The sequence below is a fragment of the Pseudophryne corroboree genome, chromosome 5 (genome assembly GCF_028390025.1).
Source record: "Pseudophryne corroboree isolate aPseCor3 chromosome 5, aPseCor3.hap2, whole genome shotgun sequence".
NCBI classification, from domain to species: Eukaryota; Metazoa; Chordata; class Amphibia; order Anura; family Myobatrachidae; genus Pseudophryne; species Pseudophryne corroboree.
Window position 1 is genome coordinate 176,609,429 of NC_086448.1, and position 15,022 is coordinate 176,624,450.

Consider the following 15,022-nt stretch of genomic DNA (forward strand, 5'->3'; position numbering starts at 1 on the left):
TAATAATAATTGCACACACCACAGATCAGATTGTGCGCTTTGATCCGGTCACTGGTCACTTGCAGGAAGTATTCACTAGGTACAGAGAACAGACTAGTTTGCTCTTCCTGAGGGTTTTCTCAAGCGTCAGCAACAGCTTCAACTGAGTAAATGGCAGTGATATTGCCGTGCGCTGGGGTTTTATACCATGGAGAATTTAAATGTGGCATGCGGGCGGCAGTTGGTAATGGCCATGCATCAGCTCTCTGCCCTATACCCCACACCATCATCTTACCACTGATATTACACAGTGACACATGTTGGAAATCAGTGTGAATTTACATGTTATTACTGAGGAGTTATTACACCAAGTTGTTTGGGGCATTTACTGCAACCATCTCAGTTCTGCTGCTGGACCTAGTGAGCTCAACTGCCATCAGTTGGTGATCTCTGTGGTGACAGCTGCCAAACATTATAACATTATAGGGAATATCTGTCTGTCTGTCAGTCAGTCTGTCTGTCTGTCTGTCTATCTATCTAGCTACACATATTACAGGGCAAGAACTGCATACTCCAAAAAGTGGGTAGTAATGAATGTTGTAAAAAGTAATCTCTGTTGTCACAGAAATCACCAGCACACTACAATGCAAGTGATATACATTTTTGTGCTTGCATTGTGGTTTGCCGGTTATATACACTGCTCAAAAAAATAAAGGGAACACTAAAATAACACATCCTAGATCTGAATGAATGAAATATTCTTATTAAATACTTTGTTCTTTACATAGCTGAATGTGCTGACAACAAAATCACACAAAAATTATCAATGGAAATCAAATTTATTAACCCATGGAGGTCTAGATTTGGAGTCACCCTCAAAATTAAAGTGGAAAAACACACTACAGGCTGATCCAACTTTGATGTAATGTCCTTAAAACAAGTCAAAATGAGGCTCAGTAGTGTGTGTGTTGGATTTTCTCTTTCATAGAGACTGGTTTAATGTGTTGAAGTCAAATCACAGTGCGCGGCACAGGGGGCAAACAATGTTAATCTGAAGCCATTGAGCCAAGCATGGTGCATGGAAAACATGGAGGCCGGATGGCACTGCTACTTTCTCACCAATCTCAAACTGTGAACAGATGGTACAGGTCTCTCTGGCTTCTTCTTCTCCAGCAGTGCAGCAGTGCAGCAGTCCAACAGAGGATGGTCTTCCTGATGGTGCCTTTTCTGATGGTGCCCTTTCTGAGTTTGGTGTTCCAAAGATTGGTCTTCTAGTGGCTTCTCAGCCACGTCCCATTGATGTTCTGGATTGGACATGATCCAATCAGCTGGGTTAATTCCCTCCGGCTCATTGCAGCTGCTAATGTAGTTCAGACCTGATCGCTCCTCTGCAAATTTGCAGAGGTTTGCGATCGGAAAGTCGCCGCCCAGAATACCTGCCCCGTGCAAGTTCTTGTGAAAAGCTTTGCAAACACCGGTCAGCTACAAATCCGTTCACAACTCACTCACCATCGAATGTTTTTTTCAGTCTGTGTGTAGCCCAGGACCTACTCCTACAGTGCGAAAGAAATAGGGTGATTGGGGCCGGAGCTGACGTCACACACCCTTCCTGAAAACGCTTGGATACGCCTGCATTTCTCCTGACACTCCCAGAAAACGGGCAGGTACCACCCCCAAACTTCCACTTCCTGTCAATCAGCCTGTATTCGTCTAGCAATCAAAAAAGACGCTGATTTCTCTCGCATTTTGATCTCGCACATGCGCATTATGATCCGTACGCATGCGCAGTCATTCGATAATCGCCCGCCTTGCATTTTCACACAACAGTGATCAGGTCTGAGTTAGGCTCATTATGTCTGTGGTGTATATATGATGTGGGTGATGATCTTTGGGATGTTTTGGTTTCTGTAGAGTAAAGGTATTGAGCATTCGTTATTGCTTGAGAATTAGGGAATTCAACTATCTCCATCTGTAATTGTCTCAGAAATGCAATTGTTGCTCCTCCTAATAATGGTTATAGGACTATTTCAAAGCCATGTGTAACCTATCAATCTAATGTGAGAAACATTATTTATAGTTAGTTAACATTGAGGTGGGTATGCAATTACCAGCAGTGCGCTGGGAGCTATCCACTTAGACCTGATAAGACATTGCGAGGTGCGGCTAATCTGGGATTTTGTTTCACTTGCTTCAGGCAGGCGAAACCAAATCCCCGGAAACAGCCCTGTTTTCATGCGAAAATGGACCTGTTTCTCACGAAAGCAGACAGGTTGCACTGAACCTGTGTGTTTTCATGAGAAAATTTATTTTTTTACAGGCGACCAAATTGGATAGCCTGTAAAAAAGTATTGGTGAAACATCAGGAAAAAGTGTGAAAAACATCTCGATGTTTCACCGCATCTAATTGTATACCCCCCTGAATTTGTTGCTAGCCATCTCAGCTGTAAAGTCTTATCATATGCACCCAAAGTTCAAATAATTTGATAGTCTAGTAATTTCATAGAACCCAAAGGCTACATCCAGGGATCTATATGCCCCTGTCAACGTGGTAAATAGTAAAGTTCATGGCTCTATCATCTGAAAGAACCGGAGCACATCATTGTTTCATGGGTCTGTTGCCAGGAGAAAACAAGCCACAAAGCATTGCAGTACTTTTATAATTGTATCTGAATCAAACACAAGATTTATGTCCTGCAGCCAGATTAGGCAAAACTGGAGTTGACTGAACCTATCCTACCAAATCACTTTGGCAGTCCAGGATGTGTTTAGATTTTTACATAATAGTGTGAGTGAGGCAGGGAGATTGTGCAAGATGCACCCCAAGGAAGGGTGCTCAACCAATGGGCATATCTACTTCTACCCAGGTACGTGTTTAACACCACTAGGTGGTACAAATAATACTGTGCACAGCCTGCCACCATAGGGAGAGGGGGATGTGTATGGTTGGCATACCACTGTGTATTGCAGTAGAGGTGATTACTTGGGAAACTTAGCTAGTTTGTGTTAAATTAATGACTTTGCATCATCATTAACATGTCTAAGACCGAGCTGATCATCTTCCCACCCTCCCGCATAACCTCACCTCCTACAATCTCATTATCTAGTGATGGCACTACTATCTCCTCTAGCCCCCAAGTGCGCTGTCTTGGAGTAATCCTTGACTCCTCCCTCTCCTTCAAACCACACATTCAGCACCTCTCACAAACCTGCCGTTTTCATCTAAAAAATATTTCCAGGATCAGACCCTTTCTGACCCAGGATGCTATTAAGACTCTTATCCACTCACTGGTCATCTCCAGACTGGACTACTGTAATCTCCTCCTGACTGGCATTCCTGACAAATACCTCTCTCCACTCCAATCTATCCTCAGTGCTGCTGCCCGGCTCATCTTCCTCACCAAACGCACTATGTCCACCTCTCCTCTCTTACTAGACCTTCACTGGCTCCCCTTCCCTTTCAGAATCCATTTCAAGCTTCTCACACTCGCTTACAAAGCCCTCACCCACTCCTCTCCCATCTGCATCTCTGACCTTATCTCCCTTTACACTCCCACCCGTCCTCTTCGCTCTGCTAATGCACGCCGACTCTCCTGCCTACAGATTACTTCCTCCCTCTCCTACCTCCAAGATTTTTCACGTGCTGCACCACTTCTCTGGAATTCCCTACCTCTCCCCCTCAGACTCTCCACCTCTACAAAACTTCAAACGGGCTCTCAAGACCCACTTCTTCACCAAACCCAGCCAAATCTCATCCTAACCCTCTGTTCTACGCTCTCTATGTACCCCATCTGTGTCACCCCTGTCTGTCTACCCCTCCCCTTTAGAATGTAAGCTCTCACGAGCAGGGCCCTCTTCCCTCATGTGCTTATCCTTTCTTACTTTAATAATCTTCAACTGCACCAAATCCAGCAGTCTTCTGCCACCTGATACTTATTCCAGTGTCATCTACTGATGTAACTATGTTTATTTACCCTGTACTTGTCCTATACTGTCATCAACTGTAAGTTGCTGTTTTCCTGTTTGATTATTTGTTTATGTACTCTGTAATTGGGCGCTGCGTAACCCTTGTGGCGCCATATAATTAAAGGATAATAATAATAATAATAATAATAATAATAATCACATGCACTAAAATCAGCAGCTCAAGAAGATCCGTATAAATCAACAGGATCAAACTAAAAATTTCTAAAGGGGAGTTTCCACTACCAGAGTGTACAAGACTATCATACAAGTGGCATGGCAACAATTTTAGCCTTGTCTGCGTCAGGGAGATCACCCTCTATTTCACTTGGCAAATATGTTTGAATGTTCTATGCCCGAATGCAACCTGTGCTAATGGTTTTAGCATATGAGAAGTGATAAACTATGAAATCTTACTGTTGTTTCATGTTTGCCGATGAGGTGCTGTGTAATGTCGGAGGCAGTGCAGATATACATACTGTATGATAGGTTTGTGGATGCAAAGAAGGGCTAGGATACATGAAGAAGCATAAGTGTGGGTGGTAATATGAATTAAGTGAGTTGGTGACCGGCTAATGGGGGTCATTCCGAGTTGATCGCTCGCTAGCAGTTTTTAGCAGCCGTGCAAACGCATTGTCGCTGCCCACCGGGGAGTGAATTTTCGCTTTGCAGAAGTGCGAACGCCTGTGCAGCAGAGCGCCTGCAAAAACATTTTCTGCAAAACAAGACAAACCCTGAACTTACTCTTCGTGTGCGTTGATTCTAACGTTGGAGGGTTGGCTCACGTCACACACCCACCCCCGCGTTCGCCCAGCCACGCCTGCGTTTTCCCTGACACGCCTGCGTTTTTCTAAGCACTCCCTGAAAACGGTCAGTTGACACCCAGAAACACCCTCTTTCTGTCAATCACCTTGCGGCCGTCTGTGCGTTTGGAATTGTCGCTAGAACCAGTGCAAAATCACAATGGACTTCGTACCCGTACAACACGCATGCGCATTGCGGTGCCTACGCATGCCAGATTAGCCGTTTTTGACACTGATCGCTGCGCTGCGAACAACGGCAGCTAGCGATCAACTCGGAATGACCCCCAATGTGTGGTGTGTGTATGGAAAGGCAATGGGTTTGTTAGATCGAGTAGGGTTCTAATCATAGATATGGGTACCTAGTATAATGTATGGTGTATGTATATTATTATTATTATTATTATTATTATTAGAAATACTGTAATGTGGGAATGTAACTGTAACCAGTGTTGGGCATACTTGTACTTGGATTAATACTGGAACCACTGGATCCTCAGCTTAGTGCTGTTTGTAAGACTGGTAAGAGAATCTACTACATACTGTATTAAAGTGTATTGCATAGCATTGTGTGTGTGTTCCTGTAGACATTGGCTAATGTAATTTTATTTGTGTTTTTTGTTTGGTTATTGCTGTAGAGAGAATGAGACCTCATGTAATATGGGTGGTATAGTTCTTGCACTGAGGGGGTGATTCCGAGTTGTTCGCTCGCTAGCTACTTTTAGCAGCATTGCACACGCTAAGCCGCCACCCTCTGGGAGTGTATCTTAGCTTAGCAGAATTACGAACGAAAGATTAGCAGAATTGCGAATAGAAATTTCGTAGCAGTTTCTGAGTAGCTCGAGACTTACTCACACATAGCGATCAGTTCAGTCAGTTTCGTTCCTGGTTTGACGTCACACATACGCCCAGCGTTCGGCCAGCCACTCCCCCGTTTCTCCAGACACTCCCGTGTTTTTCCCTGACACGCCTGCATTTTTCCGCACACTCCCAGAAAACGTCCAGTTTCCGCCCAGAAACACCCACTTCCTGTCAATCACACTCCGATCACTTCAACAGTGAAAAATCTTCGTTCGGGGGTAAGTAAATCTACTAAGTTTTGTGTTAAAATACTAACCGCATGCGCACTGCGAACCATGCGCATGCGCATTTCTCTGACGTCCTAGTGGATGCTGGGAACTCCGTAAGGACCATGGGGAATAGGCGGGCTCCGCAGGAGACTGGGCACTGTAAAAGAAAGATTAGGTACTATCTGGTGTGCACTGGCTCCTCCCTCTATGCCCCTCCTCCAGACCTCAGTTAGTATCTGTGCCCGGCAAGAACTGGATGCACCTAGTGGGCTCTTTTGAGCTTGCTAGAAAGAAAGTATTTGTTAGGTTTTTTATTTTCAGTGAGATCTGCTGGCAACAGACTCACTGCTACGTGGGACTGACGGGAGAGAAGCAAACCTACCTGCGTGCAGCTAGCTTGTGCTTCTTAGGCTACTGGACACCATTAGCTCCAGAGGGTTCGAACACAGGGCCTGACCTCGATCGTCCGTTCCCGGAGCCGCGCCGCCCTCCCCCTTGCAGAGCCAGAAAATGAAATTGGCTGCAGAAGACTCCGGTCTTCATTAAGGTAGCGCACAGCACTGCAGCTGTGCGCCATTGCTCCCACTGCACACCACACACTCCGGTCACTGTAGGGTGCAGGGCGCTGGGGGGGGGGGCGCCCTGGGCAGCAATAAGAATACCTTTTGGCAATAAATACACATAATACAGTCTGTGACTGTATATGTGTAAAACCCCCGCCATTTTTAGTCAGAAACAGGACAGAAGCCCGCCGCTGAGGGGGCCGGGCCTTCTTCCTCAGCACACCAGCGCCATTTTCTCTTCACAGCTCCGCTGGAAGGAAGCTCCCCAGGCTCTCCCCGGCAGTATCCTGGTACACAAAGGGTGAAAAGAGAGGGGGGGGGCACATAAATTTAGGCGCAAAATTTGTATATACAGCAGCTACTGGGTAAACACTGAGTTGTAGTGTAATCCCTGGGTTATATAGCGCTGGGGTGTGTGCTGGCATACTCTCTCTCTGTCTCTCCAAAGGGCCTTGTGGGGGAACTGTCCTTAAATAGAGCATCCCCTGTGTGTGTGGTGTGTCGGTACGCGTGTGTCGACATGTCTGAGGTAAAAGGCTCCTCTAAGGAGGTGATAGAGCGGATATGTGTGTGAGAGGGTGTCTCCGTCGACAACGCCGACACCTGTTTGGATATGTGTAAGTGCTAAGGTGATTTTATTGCACAAAAGGTTAGGGAACAGACAGGAAATCTACCCAGGTCTGTCCCTATGTCACAGAGACTTTCAGAGTCTCTCAATGCTCAATATCCATAATAACAAACACTGGTATCGACATGGAGTTTAACTCCACTGTCGACTACGATAATGCAAAGTTACAGCCAAGATGGCTAGAAGGTATTCAATATATGATTATTGAAATAAAAGATGATTTGCATATCACTGATGACTCATCTGTCCCTGACACGAGAGTACACATGTTTAAGGGGAAGAATGCTGAGGTAAATTTCCCTCCTCTCATGAGGAAAAAGAGCGGGAATCTCCAGACAAGAGACGGCAGCTTCCCACAAGAGAATTCTCAGGCTGTATCCTTTCCCCACTAGAGCCAGGATATGTTGAGAATCTTCCCCTGGGGTGTCCTGTTTGCACAGACGGTAGCACTTGCTATTCTCAGGGATCCTGCAGATAGCGTGCACATTCTAGTATACTACCCAGACCGGCGATTGTGTCGGCGTGGGTTTATAGCTAGCGTGCACATTCTAGTATACTACCCAGACCGGCGATTGTGTCGGCATGGGTTTATAGCGCTGTGGCAGCGTGGACAGGTACCTTATCAGCAGAGATGAGACCCTAGTATGCAATATAAATATATTAAAGATGCTGTCTTAAGTGATAGATATATAGTTATAAAGCATGCCCAAAGAGACATGAGTATACTGGGTCCTAGAGTCAAAGCTATGTCGATCTCTGCTTGACGTGTCCTGTAGAATATGCATTGGACAGATGATGCCGACTTAAGAGGCATATGGAAGGCTGAGGATTGTGTGGAGAAGGGTTCTCGGGCCTGGTCTCCACAGCTATAGCTGGTAATTCTGCTAGTTTGCCTTATATTCCTGCACAGCCTAAGAAAGCACGACATTATTAAATGCAGCCTTTCGAATAAAGAAACAAGAAAGTCTGAGGTGCGTCCTTTCTTGTCAGAGCCGGGCAGCTAGTTCCCAGGAACAGAAGTCCTCCCCGGCCCCTACAAAAATCCACCAATGTCGCTGGGGCTCCACAGGCGGAGCTAGGCCCGGTGGGGACACGCCTTCGTAAGTTTAGCCACAAGTGGGTTCACTCCCTGTTCGATCCCTGGGCAATAGATATTGTGTCTCAGGGATACAAGCTGGACTGTGAGAAGATGCCCCCTCACCGACGGCCCTGCGGGCTTCTCCCCAAGAGAGGGAGCCAGTGTTGACTGCAATTCACAAATTGTATCTTTAACAGGTGGTGGTCAAGGGTCCCCTCCTTCAACAAGAGGGTGTTATTATTAGACCATGTTGTAATCCCGAAACCAGACGGTTCGGTCAGACCCATATTGAATTAAAAATCCCTATAAACATATACCTGAGAAGGTTCAAGTTCAAGATGGAATCGCTAAGAGCGGTCAGTGCAAGCCTAAAAAGGGGGAGACTTTATTGTAAATCGGGACATAAGGGATACATACCTTCAGGTCCCCATTTATCCACCTCATTAGGCGTACTTCAGAATTGCGGTGCAGGATTGTCATTACCAATTTCAGATGTTGCCGTTTGGTCTCTCCACGGCCCCGAGAATATTCACCAGGGTAATGGCGGATATGATTGTGCTCCTGCGGAAGCAAGGTGTCACTATTATCACGTACTTGGACGATCTCCTCATAAAAGCGAGATCAAGAGAGCAGTTGCTGAACAGCGTATCACTTTCTCGGGAAGTGTAACGGCAACACGGCTGGATTCTATATATTCCAAAGTCGCAGTTAGTTCCTACAGCTCATCTGCCTCTCCTAGGCACGATCCTAGACACAGACCAGAAAAGGGTTTATCTCCCGATAGAGAGAGCTCAGGAGCTCATGACACTGGTCAGGAATCTATTAAAACCAAAACAGGTGTCAGTGCATCACTGCACTCGAGTCCTGGGAAGAATGGTGGCATCATACGAGGCCATCCCCTTAGGCAGGTTCCATGCGAGGACTTTCCAATGGGACTTACTGGACAAGTGGTCCGGATCACCTCTTCAGAGGCATCGGTTAATCACCCTATCCCCCAGGGCCAGGGTGTCTCTCCTGTGGTGGCTGCAGAGTGCTCACCTTCTCGAGGGCCGCAGATTCGGCATTCAGGACTGGATCCTGGTGACCACGGATGCAAGCCTCCGAGGGTGGGGGCAGTTACACAGGGAAGAAATTTCCAAGGTCTGTGGTCAAGTCAACAGACTTGCCTTCACACCAATATCCTGGAACTAAGGGCCATATACAACGCCCTAAGTCAAGCGGAGATCCTGCTTCGCGACCAACCGGTTCTGATCCAGTCAGACCGCAGGGGTTCATGTAAACCGCCAAGGCGGCACAAGGAGCAGGGTGGCGAGGGTAGAAGCCACCAGAATTCTTCGCTGGGCGGAGAATCAAGTAAGCGCACTGTCAGCAGTGTTCATTCCGGGATGGACAACTGGGAAGCAGACTTCCTCAGCAGGCACGACCTCCACCCGGGAAAGTGGGGACTTCATCAGGAAGTCTTCACGCAGTTTGCAAATTGATGGGAACTGCCTAAGGTGGACTAGATGGCGTCCCACCTCAATAAAAAGCTAAAAAAGGTTTTACACCGGGTCAAGGGACCCTCAGGTGATAGCTGTGGTCGCACTAGTAACACCGTGGGTGTTCCAGTCGGTCTCTTTATTCCCTCCTCTTCCTCTCATACCCAAGGGCTGAGAATTGTAATAAAAGGAGGAGTGAAAACAATATTCTTTGCTCCGAATTGGCCAAGAAGGACTCGGTACCCGGAGCTGCAGGAAATGCTCTCAGAGGACTCAGGGCTTCTGCCTCTCAGACAGGACATGTTGCAACAGGGGCCCTGTCTGTTCCAAGATTTACCGCGGCTGCATTTGACAGCATGGCGGTTGGACGCCGGATCCTAGCGGAAAAGGGCATTCCGGATGCAGTTATTCCTACGCTGAAAAAGGCTAGGAAAGACGTGACAGCAAGACTTTTTCACTGTATATGGCGAAAATAGGTTGCTTGGTGTGAGGCCGGGAAGGCCCTACAGAGGAATTCCAGCGGGGTCGATTCCTGCACTACCTACAGTCAGGAGTGACTATGGGCCTAAAATTAGGATCCATAAAGGGCAAGATTTCGGCCCTATACATTTTCTCTAATAATGAACTGGCTTCACTGCCTGAAGTTCAGACGTTGTTCCGGGGGTGCTGCATATTCAGCCTCCTTTTGTGCCACTGGTGGCACTTTGGGATCTTAACGTTGTGTTGGATTTCCTGAAATCCCACTGGTTTGAGCCATTTAAGACCATGGAGCTAAAATATCTCACGTGGAAAGTGGTCATGCTATTGGCCTTAGCTTCGGCTAGGCATGTGTCAGTATTGGCGGTTTTGTCATGTAAAAACCCTTATCTGATCTTCCATATGGACAGGGCAGAATTGAGGACTCGTCCCCAATTTCTTCCTAGGGTGGTATCATCGTTTCATTTGAACCAGCCTATTGTGGTGCCTGCGGCTACTAGGGACTTGGAGGATTCCAAGTTGCTGGACGTAGTCCGGGCTTTGAAAATTTATGTTTCCAGAACGGCGGGAGTCAGAAAGTCTGACTCGCTGTTTATTCTGTATGCAGCCAACAAGGTTGGCGCTCCTGCTTCGAAGCAGACTATTGTTCGCTGGATCTATAGCACGATTCAGCTGGTTCACTCTGCGGCTGGATTGCTGCATCAAAAATAGGTGAAAGCCCATTCCACAAGGAAGGTGGGCTCTTCTTGGGCGGGTGCCCGAGGGGTCTCGGCTTTACAGCTTTACCGAGCTGCTGCTTGGTCGGGGTCAAACACGTTTGCTAAGTTCTGCAGGTTTAATACCCTGGCTGAGGAGGACCTTGATTTTGCTCATGCGGTGCTGCAGAGTCATCCGCACTCTCCCGCCCGTTTGGGAGCTTTGGTATAATCCCCATGGTCCTTACGGAGTTCCCAGCATCCACTAGGACGTCAGAGAAAATAAGAATTTACTCACCGGTAATTCTATTTCTCGTAGTCCGTAGTGGCTGCTGGGCGCCCGTCCCAAGTGCGGACTCTCTGCAATACATGTATATAGTTATTGCTTAACTAAAGGGTTATTGTTATGAGCCATCCGTAAAAGGAGACTCAGTTGTTGTTCATACTGTTAACTGGGTATGGTTATCACAAGTTGTACAGTGTGATTGGTGTGGCTGGTATGAGTCTTACCCTGGATTCCAAATCCTTTCCTTGTTGTGTCAGCTCTTCCGGGCACAGTTTCCTTAACTGAGGTCTGGAGGAGGGGCATAGAGGGAGGAGCCAGTGCACACCAGATAGTACCTAATCTTTCTTTTAGAGTGCCCAGTCTCCTGCGGAGCGCGTCTATTCCGCATGGTCCTTACGGAGTTCCCAGCATCCACTACGGACTACGAGAAATAGAATTACCGGTGAGTAAATTCTTATTTTTTGCCTTAATCGCTCTGTTGCAAAAATCGGCAACGAGCGAACAACTCGGAATGACCCCCTGAGCTCCTAACTGCATCACAGCATTTGGTTGTTCTTACGCCCAGTGGTTTTTTTTGTAGGAAAATAGGTTCAGGAACTGTGGGTGGTGATGTGGGTGGAGCTATGAATGGGCGTGGTATAAATTTGTGCATACACTAATTTTTTTTAAACACCCCAGCAGTGCCGTATATACACATAATGCCCCCAGCAGTGCCATATATACACATAATGCCCCCATTAATGCCAGTTATACACAGTAGTGCCAATTAAAATTCCCGCGAGGGGATGCATTTCATAAAATTAACTATCCCTGCCACAAACTATCACCATTAGTAACCTTGTGGTGAGCGAAGCGGAGTGAGCCACCACGCCAAAAGTATGGCGAGCAAAGTGAGCCCGCGAGGAGACGCATTTAAAAAAATTGCAGTAAAAAATGTTTAAAAATACAAAACAACACCCACTTTTTTTTTGTGTGTATCGACCTTTTGACCCTGGTGACCTTTTGACTGTCAACCTTTTGACCCAGTAGACCTTTTACTGTTGACCTAATGACTGTCTATCTTGTTAATGTCTATCTTTTGTATCAGAACCCAATTACACATAGCCCCCAGTAGTGCCAGTTACACATAGCACCCAGAAGTGCCAATTACACATAGCCCCTAGTAGTGCCAGTTACACATAGCCCCCAATAGTGCCAGTTACACATTGCCCGAGTACAGCCAGACACACAATGCCCCGATAATAGTGCTCATCCCTGTTGCTCTTGTTGCAGCTGTCACTGCTTCCTCCACATCTCCTGTCTGAGCCTGAGAGGAGGAGAGCGCAGCGCGCATCTCTCCTTCCTCTCTGTGTGTTCCGTCTCCGGCGGCCATTTGTAACATGGCTTGTGAGCCAATCAAAGCTTGCAGGCCGGCAGCTAATCAGGGGCTGCCGCTGCCGGTCCGCAATGTCCGATTGGCCGCTGGAGGCAGGACACAGTGAGGGGAAGTAGAGACGCACGCTACGCTCTCCTCCCTTCAGGCAGCTGCAGAGATTAACAGACAGGGAAAGCCGAGGCAGCAGCACAGAGACAGCAGGGAACCAGGCTGCAGATGATCTGGAACGGTGTTCCTAGTGACACAATTTTAGAAAAGACCTTCTGGAACGGCGTTCCAGACCGTTTCACTTCAAAAACAGCCCTGCTTACGCCCATCTCTCTGATTACATCACCCACACTTCCAGTTTCTACCAGTCCCAGTCCAGCTTCTACCAGTCCCAGTCCAGCCAGTACAAAGTCAGTCCCTGTCACGATCCGGGTATCTGGACGCCATTTCTTACCCATCAGATGCCTCCTAAGGCTGGCTCAGCGCTCCAGGACCGGATCCCATCTGTTATCCTGATGTGTACATTCCTGTATCCTCTCCTGTCACTCTGGGACGCTGTCACAGTAAACGCCATATTACACCTGGCATGGCGTCTCCCGCGGCCTCCGCCGCCGTCCCTGAACTTCTGCATGCAGAGTGTCTGAGTGGCGATTACGTCAGCCGCGGCCTCCGCTGTGTCCGCGTGGTTGGATGTGCATCTGTCAGCCTGGCGCCTCCTGTCTCCGGTGGCCGGCGCCGCCATTACTGTTTTCATTACCACATGGATTACAAACCAAACTTCCCTCCAAGTGTCTGCATGGGCGCAGCCATCTTGGATTCTGTCAGCTGATCATTTCCACCAATCTGTTCTCAGTATTGATAATCTGCATAATTGCCTAGCCAATCCCTTCCTTGCTGCAGGTATAAATACACTGTGCCTGAGCAAGGAAGGCGTCAGTGCTTTGGTTGTCAAACCTAGTTCCTGTTTGTCTCTCTCCTGTGATTGTCTTCCAGGTTCCAGCTCCTGTCTCAAGACTTCCACCATAGAGACCCGCACCAGCATTCCACCTGCGGTGTAGCCTGACTCTCCAATCCATTGTGGATTCATCTGTTTCCAGCTACAACATTACCTGCTTCCAGCTCAGCTTCCAGCAGAGTACAGCTTCCCTTAAAGGGCCGGTGTCCTTTCTACACTTTACCACTCTCCACCGGTATTATTATTTCTCCGCTCTCAAGTTCTACATTTCAGTTCATATTTCATCGCTCCCAAGTTCATTTATTATTTAACCGGTTCCAGCCAGTATCCACTCCGTGCTAACAACAGTCTGGTTCCAGCCAGTATCCACAGCAGCTGTTTTATCTTCAGCAACCCAGCTTTTCCTGGAACACCAGCTGGCACAATCCTGGGTTATCTCCATTGCTACAGTCGGGCCTGGTAAGGACTTTCCATCTAGAAGATCATAAGAACTATCTCACACTACCAGTGCCCTGTGGCTCCTGCCATCCTGTAGTACCCAGGAACTGTATTTATTCTTTGCTGACTTTTACGTTTTCTTTTACTGCTGCTGTGTTGCGGAGTTGTCATAATAAACATCATTGACTTTTATCCAAGTTGTCGTGGTCACGCCTTCGGGCAGTTATTATTCATGTTACTTACATGTCCAGGGGTCTGATACAACCTCCCAGGTTCCGGTACATCTCAGCCCCTACAACTGAGGCTGCCTCCCGTCAGCTCAGGCCCTCAGTTGTGACAGTAAGCACTGACCTAATGAATCCAGCCGGAGACCAGGATCAAGCGGCCAGGCCGATGCAAGAACTGGCAGCCCGACTAGAACATCAGGAGGCTGCACAGGGCCACATCATCCGCTGTCTCCAGGATCTCTCTACTCGGCTGGATGGGATTCAGACAACTCTCCGTGGATCAGGCGCGTCTGGTGCGTCAACCACAGTGACTCCAGCTATAACCCCACCCACCTTACCCATTTCTGCTCCACGTCTTCATCTTCCAACGCCAGCAAAATTTGACGGATCTCCAAGATTCTGCAGGGGATTTCTCAACCAGTGTGAGATTCAGTTTGAGCTACAACCTGGCAATTTTCCCAGTGACCGTACAAAAATTGCCTACATTATTTCTCTTCTCAGTGGCTAAGCCCTTGATTGGGCATCACCGTTATGGGAGAGGTCCGACACCCTGCTATCTTCCTACACTGCCTTCGTGTCAACATTCAGGCGCATCTTCGACGAGCCAGGCCGGGTAACCTCAGCTTCATCCGAGATTCTCCGTTTACGCCAGGGGTCACGTACTGTAGGACAATATCTGATACAGTTCCAGATCCTGGCATCCGAACTGGCATGGAACGACGAGGCCCTGTATGCTGCATTCTGGCATGGCTTATCTGAGCGTATTAAAGATGAGTTAGCTACCAGAGACTTACCTTCTAAGTTAGATGAGCTAATCTCACTCTGCACGAAAGTTGATTTACGTTTCAGAGAGAGAGCAACTGAGCGTGGAAGATCATCTGCTCCAAAATCTTCTGCTCCTCCTCCTCGTCAACTGTCACCATCTAAAGATGAGCCCATGCAACTTGGCCGTTCCCGTTTAACTCCTGCTGAGCGCCGAAGACGTCTCTCCGAGTTTCTCTGTCTTTATTGTGCAGCTCCGTCTC

At 47.7% G+C, this 15,022-nt stretch overlaps 1 protein-coding gene across 3 annotated transcripts in view; it reads left to right on the forward strand.

Annotated features, from left to right (window-relative positions):
* Positions 1–15,022, forward strand: part of RNF32 (ring finger protein 32) — a 169,821-nt gene that overhangs the window by 61,758 nt on the left and 93,041 nt on the right. The gene's annotated exons all lie outside the window — the stretch shown is intronic.